At 43.4% G+C, this 12,753-nt stretch overlaps 1 protein-coding gene across 1 annotated transcript in view; it reads right to left on the bottom strand.

Annotated features, from left to right (window-relative positions):
* The window catches only part of TP53BP1 (tumor protein p53 binding protein 1), a 113,746-nt gene extending 101,291 nt beyond the window's left edge, over nt 1-12,455 (bottom strand). The window contains exon 1 of the mRNA XM_063639541.1: nt 12,218-12,455. The gene's annotated coding sequence lies outside the window, so the exon portion shown is untranslated. The remainder of the gene's footprint in view (nt 1-12,217) is intronic.
* Nucleotides 12,456-12,753: the final 298 nt, after the last annotated feature.

Here is a 12,753-nt window from a genome sequence, read left to right as displayed (position 1 = left end):
TTAAAAAAAAAAAAACAAAACAAAAAAAAAAGAAAAAAAAACAGTTACTCCTAAACTCTTATGTTTCAATGGGAAAAAGGGAGTTTTTATGTTCTGGGGCTGAGAAATCTAAAAAGAATATAAGAGAAGACTTCAGTGGACAAGGACACCACTATGTCCTAGTGGCTGAGCTGTAAAAGAGTTACTCATATTCTGAGGTAGTGTGTGTACATAAAGTAATGTCTACGTACAAAGAAGGGAACAACAGACTCTGGGGCCTACTTAAGGGTGGTGACGGGGAGGAGGGTGAGAATCAAAAACTATCTATCAGTTACTATGCTTGTTACCTGGGTGGCAAATAATCTGTACACCAAACCCCGTGATAATGCAACTTACCTATTTAACAAACCTGCACATGTACCCCTGAACCTACAATAAAATTTAAAAAATAATAATAAATAATAAAGTAAAAGTAACATAGCACGAACACAGTGCCTACTCTTGGATCCTACTTCCTGTGTCATTATTACCCTTTCCCATTCTACTCTGAGCATATCCCTTCTGTAGTGTCTTGAGTAGAGCTAGGTCTCAAAGGCTGATCTGGGCTGTACAGAGCTAGTGTGCTAACTAGTGGCAAGAATAACAGTAATGTATCTTGGCTCTACTCACATATAAGCACATCACACAGAGTCTCAAGAACCCAAAGTCAGAGCAAGTCGGAAAACCCGTAAAACTGACCAAAAATTTCTTCACAAACTCAGGTTCATTTATTAATTTCAATTCACTTAAATGCAAGGTACGATTTTGGCTCCATGGTGGTGGTGGAGAGAGAGCAGTGTATAAGGATGAGTAATATCTAGTTTCTAGCTTCAAAGAATTTACAATCTAGGAAGGAGATAAGATGTAGAAATAATGATAGTACAAGATACAATAAAAGTTCTGTAGGAATTGTGAGACAGAAATCGAAAGAATTTTAGTCACGTGGCTATAATGAATACTTCTTGAGCACTTACTATGTTCTAAGTTCTATTTACTCTCACTCCTTTCTTGATTTTATCCAGTCACATTGCTACAAATACAATCTATATGCCAATGACTCCTATCTGTATCTTTGACCCACACCTCTCTCTCAAATTACAAATTCATATATCTAACTGCCTATTCAATATCTTCATTTTGATGTCCAATTGACATCTCAAATTCAACATGCTTAAAATTGAACTCATCTCTTCTACCAAGCCTACTCCACCTGCAGCCTTCCCCATCTCAGTTGATGGCAACTTTACCCTTCTGGTTGCTCATAACAAAAAGCTTGAAGATATTATCTTTTTATTAACAGAAAAATTTTTAAAAGCTATGTACTTATATAATCCACCTTCAACAATTATCAACAAATGCTCAATCTTCTTTTGTTGAAATTTTTCTTTTTTTTTTTTCAAACAAATGCTCAATCTTATTTCATCTATATCACACACTTCCCCCAAACTGATTTCTAAACAAATCCCAGACATCATATAATTTTATCCAAAATACTTCTGTGTCTAAAATATAGAGAATATTTTAGGCCAGGCTTAGTGGCTCACACTTATAATCCCAGCACTTTGGGAGGCTGAGGTGGGTGGACCACCTGAGGTCAGGAGTTTAAGACCAGCCTGGCCAACATGGTGAAACCCCGTCTCTATTAAAAATACAAAAATTAGCTGGGCATGGTGGCGAGCACCTGTAGTCCCAGCTACTTGGGAGGATGAGGCAGGAGAATCACTTGAACCTGGGAGGCGGAGGTTGCAGTGAGCTGAAATTGCACCACTGCACTCCAGCCTGGGTGACAGAGTGAGACTCTGTCTCAAAGAAATAAAATAAAGAGAATATTTTAAACATAGGAACACCGTTAACACACCCAAAGAAAATGAACAGGCCAGGCATGGTGGCTGACATCCCAGAACTTTGGGAGGCCAACGCAGGAGGATCACTTGAGCTCAGGAGGTCAAGTCTGCAGTGAGCAGTGATCATGCCACTGCACACCAGCCTGGGTGACAGTGAGAGTCTGTCTAAAAAACATATATATATAAAGTTAAATTACTGTATTTTAAAATCACTTAAAACAATACTACCAATTCAATAGTTAGGCTTGTTTCTTTCATTTTGTTTTTTACTTTTAGTGACTGATTTTTTTATTGAGGTAAAATTTAAATACAGTGAAATCTATAGCTCTTAATTGTGTAAATTTTTATTTTTAAGAGACAGGGTCTTGCTCTGTGGCCCAGGCTAGAGTGCAATGGCTTCATCATAGCTCACCACAGCCTTGAACTCCTGGGCTCAGCTCCTGGGCTCAAGCGATCTTCCCAGCTCAGTCTCCTCGGGGCTGGGACTACAGGTATGCACCACCACACCTGGCTAATTTTTCTTTCTTTTGTAGAGATGGGGTTTCACTATGTTGCTCAGGCGGGTCTTGAACTCCTGGGCTCAAGCAGTCCTCCCACCTCGACCTCCCAAAATGCTGAGAACACAGGCACGGGCCACCATGCTTGGCCAGTAATTTGACGAGCTTTGATAAATGTATACAGCCATGAAACCTACATATCAATCAATATATAGAACATTGTCATCACTCTAGAGAGTTATTAATGGTCCCTTCCAGTCAATCCCCATTCCACAAGGCAGTCATATTGTAACTTCTATGACCATAGATTAATTTTACCTGTAATACTGTTTTATATAAACGGAATCACACAGTACATGGTCTTTTGTATCCAGCTTCTTTTGCTCAACATTTTGCATGTTGCTGCATGCATCAGTACTTCATTCTTTTTCATTGCTCAGCAACATTCAATTGTATGCACTACAACTTGTTTTATTAATTCTCCTATTACTGCATATTTGGGTTTAGACTATTATAAATAAAGTTGCTATGAACATTTATAAACAATTCATTTTGTGAACATTTGTTTTCATTTATCTTAGGTAGATAACTAGAAGTGGAACTGCTGGGTCATAAGATGTGCGCTCCTTTCACTTTATAAGAAACTGCCAAAAACAGTTTTTGAAAATGACTATAGGCCACCTGCAGTGGCTCATGCCTGTAATCCCAACATTTTGGGAGGCTGAGGTGAGAGGCTCACTTGAGCCAGAAGTTCAAGACCAGCCTGGGCAATACAAGGAGGCCTTATCTCTACAAAAAAAAGTTTTAAAAATTAGTCAAGTAGCCGGGCACAGTGGCTCACGCCTGTAATCCTAGCACTTTGGGAGGCCGAGGCTGGCGGATCATGAGGTCAGGAGATCGAGACCATCCTGGCTAACATGGTGAAACCCCGTTTCTACTAAAAGTACAAAAAAAATGAGCCAGGCGTGGTGGCGGGTGCCTGTAGTCCCAGCTATTCGGGAGGCTGAGGCAGGAGAATGGCCTGAACCCGGGAGGCAGAGCTTGCAGTGAGCCGAGATTGCACCACTGTACTCCAGCCTGGGCTACAGAGCAAGACTCCATCTCAGGGGAAAAAAAAAAAAAGATTAGTCAAGCACGGTGGCACCAGCCTGTAGTACCAGCTACTAGGGAGGCTGAGGTGGGAAGATCAATTGAGCCCAGGAGTTCAAGGTTACAGTGAGCTATGATCGCACCACTTGCATTCCAGCCTGGGCAACAGAGCAAGACTATGTCTCTAAAAAAAATTAAAAATAAATAAATAAAATGATTCTATAATTTTATACTTCCACTAACAACATATTAGTTTCAGGTGCTCCACATTCTCACTAACATTTGGTTTGTCAGTGTGAAGTGATATCTCATGTTTTGTTTTGTTTTTTCTTATTTTTTTTTGAGACAGAGTCTCACTCTGTCACCCAAGGCTGAAGTGCAGTGGCGCCATCTCGGCTCACTGCAAGCTCCGCCTCCTGGGTGCACACCATTCTCCTGCCTCAGCCTCCTGAGTAGCTGGGACTACAGGCGCCTGCCACCAAGACCTATTTTTTTTTTTTGTATTTTTTAGTAGAGATGGGGTTTCACCATGTTAGCCAGAATGGTCTCGATCTCCTGTCCTCGTGATCTGCCCACCTTGGCCTCCTAAAATGTTGGGATTACACACGTGAGCCACCGTGCCCTGCCATTTGTTTTTTTTCTTGAGGCAGAGTCTCACTTTGTCACCCCAGCTGGAGTGTGATGGCACGATCTCAGCTCACTGCAACCTCTGTCTCCTGGGTTCAAGCTATTCTCTCAAGTAGCTGGGATTACAGGCGCACACCACCACCCCCAGCTAATTTTTGTATTTTTAGTAGAGACAGGGTTTTGCCATGTTGGCCAGGCTGGTCTTGAACTCCTGGCCTCAAGCGATCCACCCGCCTTGGCCTCCAAAAGTGCTGGGATTACATGCGTGAGCCACCTTGCCCGGCCTATCTTGTGTTTTTTAGTCAACTTTATATATCATTTATGTACAATTAAAATTGGGCCCATTTTAAGTGTAAAGTTTGATGAGTTCAATAAATGGGTGTGTGTGTGTGTGCGCGCGCATGTGCGGGTGTGTGTAGCTATGACCCCAATCAAACATAGAACACATCAATCACCCAAAAAGTTCCCTGTGCCCTTTGCAATCAATTCCCAGCCCTGAGCAATCATTTATTTGCTTTCTGTCACTGTAGATTAGTTTTGCCCATTCTAGAATTTCAGATAAACTTATTCATGCAGTATGTACTGTGTCAACCATGAAAATGTACCACTGGGCCGGGCACAGTGGCTCACACCTGTAATCCCAACACTTCAGGAGCCCAAGGCAGGTGGATTACCTGAGGTCAGGATTTCAAGACCAGCCTGGCCAACATGGCAAAACTCTGTTTCTACTAAAAATACAAAAAATTAGCCAGGCGTGGTGGCTGGCACCTGTAATTCCAGCTACTCGGGAGGCTGAGGCAGGAGAATTGCTTGAACCCAGGAGGCAGAGGTTGCAGTAAGCAGAGATCACACCAATGCACTCCAGCCTGGGCAACAGAGCAAGACTCCATCTCAAAAAAAAGATTCTTCCTTTCCAATCCTCCTTCCTTCCCTCTCTCCTTCCACAGATGTCAGGCTTACATCTTAGTCTGAAGTCTCACCCTGCCTTCTCCTGATTCTTCTTTGCAGTGTTTTAAAATATAGTCAGCCTTCCCTATACGTGGATTCTGCATCTGTGGATTCAACCAACCATGAATTGAAAATATTCAGAAAAAAAGGGTGGTTGCATCCGTACTGAACATTCAGACTTTTTTTTCTTGTAATTATTTGCCAAACAATACACCTATTTACATAGCATTTACATTGTATTAGTTATTATAGGTAATCAAGAGACAATTTAATGCATACGGGAGGGCCAGGAATGGTGGCTAAAGCCTGTAATCCCATAGCTTTGGGAGACCAAGATGGGAGGATTGCTTGAGGCTAGGAGTTCGAGACCAGCCTGTGCAAAATAGCAAGACGGGGGTCTACATCTTCTAAAAATCAATCAATAAATTAAAACAAAAATTTTTTTGAGACAGAGTCTTGCTCTGTTGCCCAAGCTGGAGTGCACTGGCATGATCACAGCTCACTGCAACCTCAAGTGATCCTTTTGCCTCAAGTGATCCTCCTGCTTTAGCCTCCCACAGTGCTGGGATTATAAGTGTGACCCACCGTGCCTGACCATAAATATTATTGAATGAATGAATGAATTCCAGGCATTGTGCTAAGCATATTTAAAAGGTTGTTCCACTTAATTCTCAAAATAATCCCTATAAGGTGGGGTGCTATTATTTTAATTTTACAGATGAGGAAACTGAAGCACAGAGAAGATAAGCAAGTTGCCAAAGTTCACATAGTTGGTAAGTAAGAAAGTCAGTTTTGCAGAAGCAGTTGGGTTTGAGTTCGGTCATATCCCTTAAATCCTTTGTGGAATGAGATGAATCTTTATTCCACAAATAAGGTACAGGTAAATAAATAAATCCTTAGATAAGAATTAAGGAAAACAGAGTATTAAAGGAAAAATAAACAGCCTAAACAAAAACTACAAGAATGAGAAAAAGGCAAGTGGTTCAGACTGACTGAATAAAAAGGTTAATACAGGATATTTGCGGCCAGGCACGGTGTCTCACTCCTGTAATCCCAGTACTTTGGGAGGCCGAGGCAGAGAGATCACTGAGGTCAGGAGTTCAAGACCAGCCTGGCCAAATGGTGAAACCCTGTCTCTACCAAAAATATAAAAAATTAGCCGAGTATGTTGGTGCACACCTGCAATCCCAGCTACTCGGGAAGGTGAGGCAAAAGAATTGCTTGAACCTGGCAGGCGGAGGTTGCAGTGAGCCGAGATCGTGCCACTGCACTCCAATCTGGGTGACAGAGTGAGACTGCATTTCAAAAAATAAATAAAATTTTAAAAATAAAAATAAAATAAAAACAGGATATTTGCAGGAGTTAATGTTGGAAAGGGAAGTTAGGGCATATTATGAAGGATCTTCAAGAAGGAACTGATGAGAAGAAAGAGACAATTTGTGATTTTGTGATATTGTAAAGGGAAAAATATTTCTTCAACCCAAGCATTCCTTGAAAGAAAATAACTCCATTCTATGAATACTTTGGGGAAAAAAAAGATGCAAAATATAATTCACACACAGGTATGGCGTGAAAACTAAGTTACATAGTTAGGTTTGAATCCCCTTTACCACCATCATCTCTACCACCACAAAGAAAATCCTTAGAGATCCCTGCAGTAAGAGGTAGCTTTGCTCAGATTAAAAGAAAAGATGGCATCAGCCAAACACTACCTTCCATCTCACAGGCTAAGGAATGGATAAGGGAAGATGGTGTTGATAAATTATTTTTTTCACTTTTGGGAATCACTTTCTTAAATAAAAGAATGTGGGAAGTGAGGGAAGAAAAAGGGGAAATTTCTTCATTGTCCTTTGCAATGCTCTGCAGGGGGAAGGTAAACCCAGTCTCATTGCTCTGCCCATTTACTTAATGTGAACAAATAATAATTAGAAAAATATTTATTGTAGGCCTCCCCTGTGGCCCAGACATAGTAATAAATGCAGACTTCTTCCCCATCTCAACCTTTTTAGATATTATTTTACTCAGTGCCTTTTTAAAGGTTATTTTACTCCACGCCTTTGCAGACAAACCAGCTGTTCAGGCTGAGGTGACCCTATGGCTGCTGGTATGCATTATGATCATAGTATTTCCCCCAAAAGCCAAGGATAAGCCTCTGACACAGCACTTCTGTAATCCAACACGCCTCTCTCTGTGTAAGAATGCTTTACAGGCAGAACTGAGTGCAGGGAGGGAATCTGAGCTGTGTGCAGCTCCCTTTGGATATTTTGGTGGATAAAACCATGCAATCCAGCAGAGCAGGGCTGGAGTTCTGCCAAATGAGCTCAGACCCCCGGAAAAACTAATGACATTCATCAGGCTAGAAGAGAAGGCCCAGCATCTTTTCTTTATGAATTGCCAGAGCTGCCTTAAATCTTTTTTTTTTTTTTCCACAAACAAAGATGGTTTAATAGATTTCAGCATGTTTCCACTTGACAATGTTATATGAAAATAGAATCTTTATTAAAATAGCAAGGCATAACAATCACTGCTACTCAGGAAACACTGTGTTTATTCTTTTTAATAATCAAAATCAATGACTTTGGGCAAGACCTGTGAACTCTCAGAGCCTGTTTCTCTCCTGCCTCAGCCTCCCAAGTAGCTGGGACTGCAGGCGCCCGCCACCACACCTGGCTAATTTTTGTATTTGTAGTGGAGATGGGGTTTCTCTGTATTGGCCAGGATGTTCTCAATCTCCTGACCTCGTGATCTGCCCGCTTCGGCCTCCCAAAGTGCTGGGATTACAGGTGTGAGCCACTGCGCCCGGCCAAGAATAAAATACTCTTAAGTTGATCTAATGAAGTGTTTCCTTACCATTGTGATTATTATTACTATTATTTGCTATATTTTAATATTGTTGTTTACCGAATATTCTCCTTTAAACAGACTCGCTTTTTAAACTTTGTTTTTAAAAGGAGCTGCCTTAAATCTTATGGAGACTTTAAGCATTGAAAGAATTATGATGTTCTTCTCTCCTATGAACACCTAATTCAAGATGAGTGTAACTGATTGCAAGTAAAGCTCTGATTTTTCATGAGGACAACTTTAATACTTTATTTTAAATGCCAAATATGAAATTATTTCCAGAAAAACTTAGAGATGCCCTTCCCACTTTGTTAAGAGTGTGCTTAATTTACCTATTGGATAATTTATCACTATACATTATGAAGGCCTGGGGGTTGAGAATTCCCTAACTGGTTTAAATTTAGCCAATACTTTTCAAACCATTTGAGATTTATACTATCTTTTGCCTTGTGCCCACTCCAGTGCATAACCAAGGAAAGAGCCTATAATAGTGCCTTCCTCTTGCACCTCTTCTAACCTCCTCTTTCAGTGGTGGATCCTTAGACACCTTCGACAATTCAAGGGTCCTTCATCACAAACAGTTCAAAAGAATTGGTGTGCCACTCTATCTGCCACTTTTGCTTGACAAGACTGTGGAAGAAGCTACAGAATTAGAGAGCTCCCAAAAGATCATACTTGGTCATTCCAGGGGGTCAATAGTTAAATGAAACAAAACAGGAGGCTCCATAGCCATCAAACACTACTACCTGTGTCTGACAATCATGCATCTCACAGGTCCCTAATAATCCCCTTGAGGCAGGAGAATAGTGTCTGGAGACACGAAGCCTTCACTTCAGCCTCTGATTGGTGGGAGCCAACTCTTCATTTGCATAGGGTGTAACTTCACTTCAGCCTCTGATTGGTCACCGGCCAAGCCACCACTTCAGCCTCCAATAGGTCGCAGGCCAAGTCTTCATTTACATAGAATGTAATTAATAGGAAACCTCTAAAGGGTACTTAAACCCAAGAAGATTTGTGCAACTGGGGCTCTTGAGCCACTTACTCGAGCCCAGAGCCCACTCCCACTCTGTGGAATGTACTTTCACTTCAATAAATCTATGCTTTCATCTTCCATTGGTTTGTTTGTGCATTTTGTCCAATTCTTTTTTTTTTTTTTTTGAGACAAGAGTCTCATTCTGTCACCCAGGCTGGAGTACAGTGGCATGATCTCCACTCACTGCAACCTCCAATTCCTGGGTTCAAGCAATTCTCCTGCCTCAGCCTCCTGAGGAGCTGGGATTACAGGTGCCCACCAACACGCCCAGCTAATTTTTGTATTTTTAGTAGAGATAGGGTTTCACCATGTTGGCCAGGCTGGTCTCGAATTCCTGACCTCAGGTGATCCACCCACCTCAGCCTCCCAAAGTGTTGGGATTACAGGCGTGAGCCACTGCACCCGGCTAGTCCAGTTCTTTATTCAATATGCCAAGAACCTGGACAACTCGTAGTCAAGACCCTCCACTGGTAACACCCTTGGAAGGGCCTTTGAATTGCATCGTTTTACTACCAGGTTTCTGCCACAGCACACTTCCTAAATTCAAAATAGATTTTTAAATACTTTATAATTCATAATATATATTTAATTTTTTATTTAGCTTTCTATGTCTTATACATATGTATCAGAGCATTTTCTGTCTTTGCTTACAAAATTCTGGGACACAGATGCTAATGCTCCACAGTTTTTTTTCTTTTTTTCTGTCTGAGATAAGAGGCTTGCTCTGTTGCCCAGGCTAGAGTGCATTGGCAAGATCTCGGCTCACTGCCTCCTGGGCTCAATTGATCCTCCCATCTCAGCCTCCTGAGTAGCTGGGACTACAGGCACGCACCACCACACCCGGCTAATTTTTGTATTTTTTGTAAAGATGGGGTTCCATTATGTACCCCAGGCTGGTCTTGAACTTCTGGGCTCAAGCGATCCACCTACCTCAGTCTCCCAAACAGCTGGGATTACAGATGTGAGCCATCACTCCTGGCCACAGTTTTCTTTATAGAGCACTTTGGACAGTGCTATGCGCAATTTAACACTTAAAAATATTTTCTGGGCTGGGCACGGTGGCCCATGCCTGTAATTTCAGCACTTTGGGAGGCCGAGGTGGGTGGATCACGAGGTCAGGAGTTCGAGACCAGCCTGGCCAACATGGTGAAACCCCGTCTCTACTAAAACTACAAAAATTAGCTGGGCGTGGTGGCACGCGCCTGTAGTCCCAGCTACTCATGAGGCTAAGGCAGAAGAATCGCTCGAACCCGGGAGGCAGAGGTTGCAATGAACCGAGATCACGCCACTGCACTCCAACCTGGGCAAGACAGCAAGACTCTATCTCAAAAAAAATAAAAATTTCTGGGCTGGGCACAGTGGCTCACACTTGTAATCCCAGTCCTTTAGGAGGCCAAGGCAAGAGGATTGCTTGAGGCCAGGAGTTTGGGACCAACCTGTGCAACACACAAAGACCCTGTCTCTACAAATAGTCCTAGCTACTCCAGAGGCTGAGGTGCAAGGATCACTTGAGCCCAGGAGTTTGAGGTTACAGTGAGCTACAATCATGTCACTGTATACCAGCCTTGCTGACACAGCAAGACTCTGTCTCTAAATATATATATATATTTTGACAATATAATCATACTGGAATCATCACCCAGTGGAATAGCTGGAATACTGTTAACCGAGGAAAGAGGAGGATAATTAATAGACACCTATAGCCAATCTTTCTGTGACATTGTCAGCCTTTGGCAATGAGCCTGCAAAATACTCATCCAGCACACATAAGCAATTTTAGTACTATCATAATCTACATTTGCACTGTAATTAATAAAACCCAATTTTAGCAGGGCCTGAGATCACAAGGCTGAGTTTCTGCCCTACCATCTAATCATTGTGTGATCCTTCCCTATACCATTCAGATCTATTGTCTACTCTCTCTGTGAGACTTGATGAAAGCAGAATCTTTGGTTAACTACTGCTGACCTTTATACGGAGACCCTGTGCTAGTTAGAGGCCTCATCTCTACAGTTGCTATAGAAACTGTCCCTTTCTCCTCACAACCTATTCTGGCTCTCTGCCTCCACATGGTACTCTTTTACTGATTGCAGAAGAGGCCTGTAAATCTCTCCAAGCTCTTTTCCAGATTCAGATCCACAAACAGTGGGGAGGGGGGGCAGAGGTACAGTGAAACACCGTCTCATGTGTCATAGTCATGAGACTAGAGGGTGAGGCATTCCTACCATCTGACATTCTGCCAGTACTCTTATTTTCCCCTTTCTGTGCAAAAAGGATTTTCAGGGCCATGTCCAAATTGGTTGCAGAGTGGACTGGCTGTTTTCCTGTAACACGTGCTCCATGGTAGGGACCAGGATTGCTGTAAAGTTTTTGTTTTGTTTCGTTTTGTTTTGAAACAGAGTCTCACTCTTGTCACCCAGGCTGGAGTGCAGTGGTGCAATCCTGGCTTACTGCAACCTTCCCCTCCAGGGTTCAAGTGGTTCTCCTGCCTCAGCCTCCCGAGTAGCTGGGATTATCGGCGCCCAACACCACGCCCAGCTAATTTTTGTATTTTTAATACAGGCGGGGTTACCCCATGTTGGCCAGGCTGGTCTTGAATTCCCGACCTCAAGTGAACCGCCCACTTTGGCCTCCCAAACTGCTGGGATTACAGGCGTGGGCCACTGAGCCCGGCCGCTGTGAAGTATTTAACATGCAGACACTGCCCAATCAGAATGTGGCTCACAGGCAGCCTTGCTGAATCTGGTACTGTGTTCCTTTCTTTCCTGTACTACCTCCAAAGCGAAGGCAAATGGGACAAAAAAAAAAAAAACAAAAACAAGAAACAAAACAAAAAAACAAGTGCTGCTGGAGCCCTGGGGTGAAAGATAGGCGGTCCCATACATACATGTACAGAATGATTTGGTATCCTGGGTAAAAGACGACTCTGGAGTGTGGAGTAGGTGGAGACACACTGAGGAATGGGGGAGGCTAGACTAACAGCACTTTTTTACAAAGATGTTCCAGTCAGTCATAAAACAGTGCAAGGCCTCCTCAGTCACTTCCCAACCTCTGGTTTTGATCTTAGAACTGTCAACCCCTTCTTTGGTGCAAACACTGCCCCTTCTGTTTTAAGAACTCCCGGGGGGGAGGGGGGAAGTAATACAACAGTCTCCTGAGGGAGACCCATCTCACTGTCACATCACTTGAAGATGGGAAGGTCTTTCCTAGGTTTTACTCAAATCCCCCTTGCTGCAGTCTGAGCTCATTGCACTCGAGCCCTGCACTCAGCAGAGATGGAGACTAGCCAGCCAACTGCTATCTTCAGAATAACAACTCACCAGGGACTCAAGGCCGGAAGGTCATTCTGTCCCCTCCAATACTGCGCAGCCTTCCAGAGCACTCCCAGGGCCTGGGGCAAGGACAGGGAAACCGAGGATGGAGACCTCGGGCAGGACCCAGGCAGGCAGTGACAAAAAACAAAAAAAAACGCCAAACAACGATAATACAGACACACAGACACAGATGGAGGCAACGATACAAACTCTGAGGCAGAGAGGGACAAGATGGCTCCCCTCAGTTCGGGCGAGACTGCGGAATTGCCAGACAGTACTTATCAGGGATACATCTTAACTAGAAGCTTCTTCCGGCGCCGAGGCAACCGCCTCACCCCTCCAATAGGTCCCCCAGAGACCCCACCCCCGCTCAAGTCTAAGTGGAAGCTCCCGCTGGTACTGGGGAGGGCGTGGTGGGAGGGAGGGGGCGGCCACCACCCTCTGGCCTGGGGAGACCGCAGAGCACGAGCTTCCAGCTCCGGCCCGCCCCTGCGGCGCCTGTGCCCCGCCCCCTGACAGGCAGCAGCCAATGAGCGGCACCT

The sequence above is a fragment of the Symphalangus syndactylus genome, chromosome 5 (assembly GCF_028878055.3).
Source record: "Symphalangus syndactylus isolate Jambi chromosome 5, NHGRI_mSymSyn1-v2.1_pri, whole genome shotgun sequence".
In the NCBI taxonomy this organism is placed as follows: Eukaryota; Metazoa; Chordata; class Mammalia; order Primates; family Hylobatidae; genus Symphalangus; species Symphalangus syndactylus.
The sequence above is the reverse complement of the archived record's forward strand: the minus strand, read 5'-3'. Positions and strand labels throughout refer to the sequence as shown.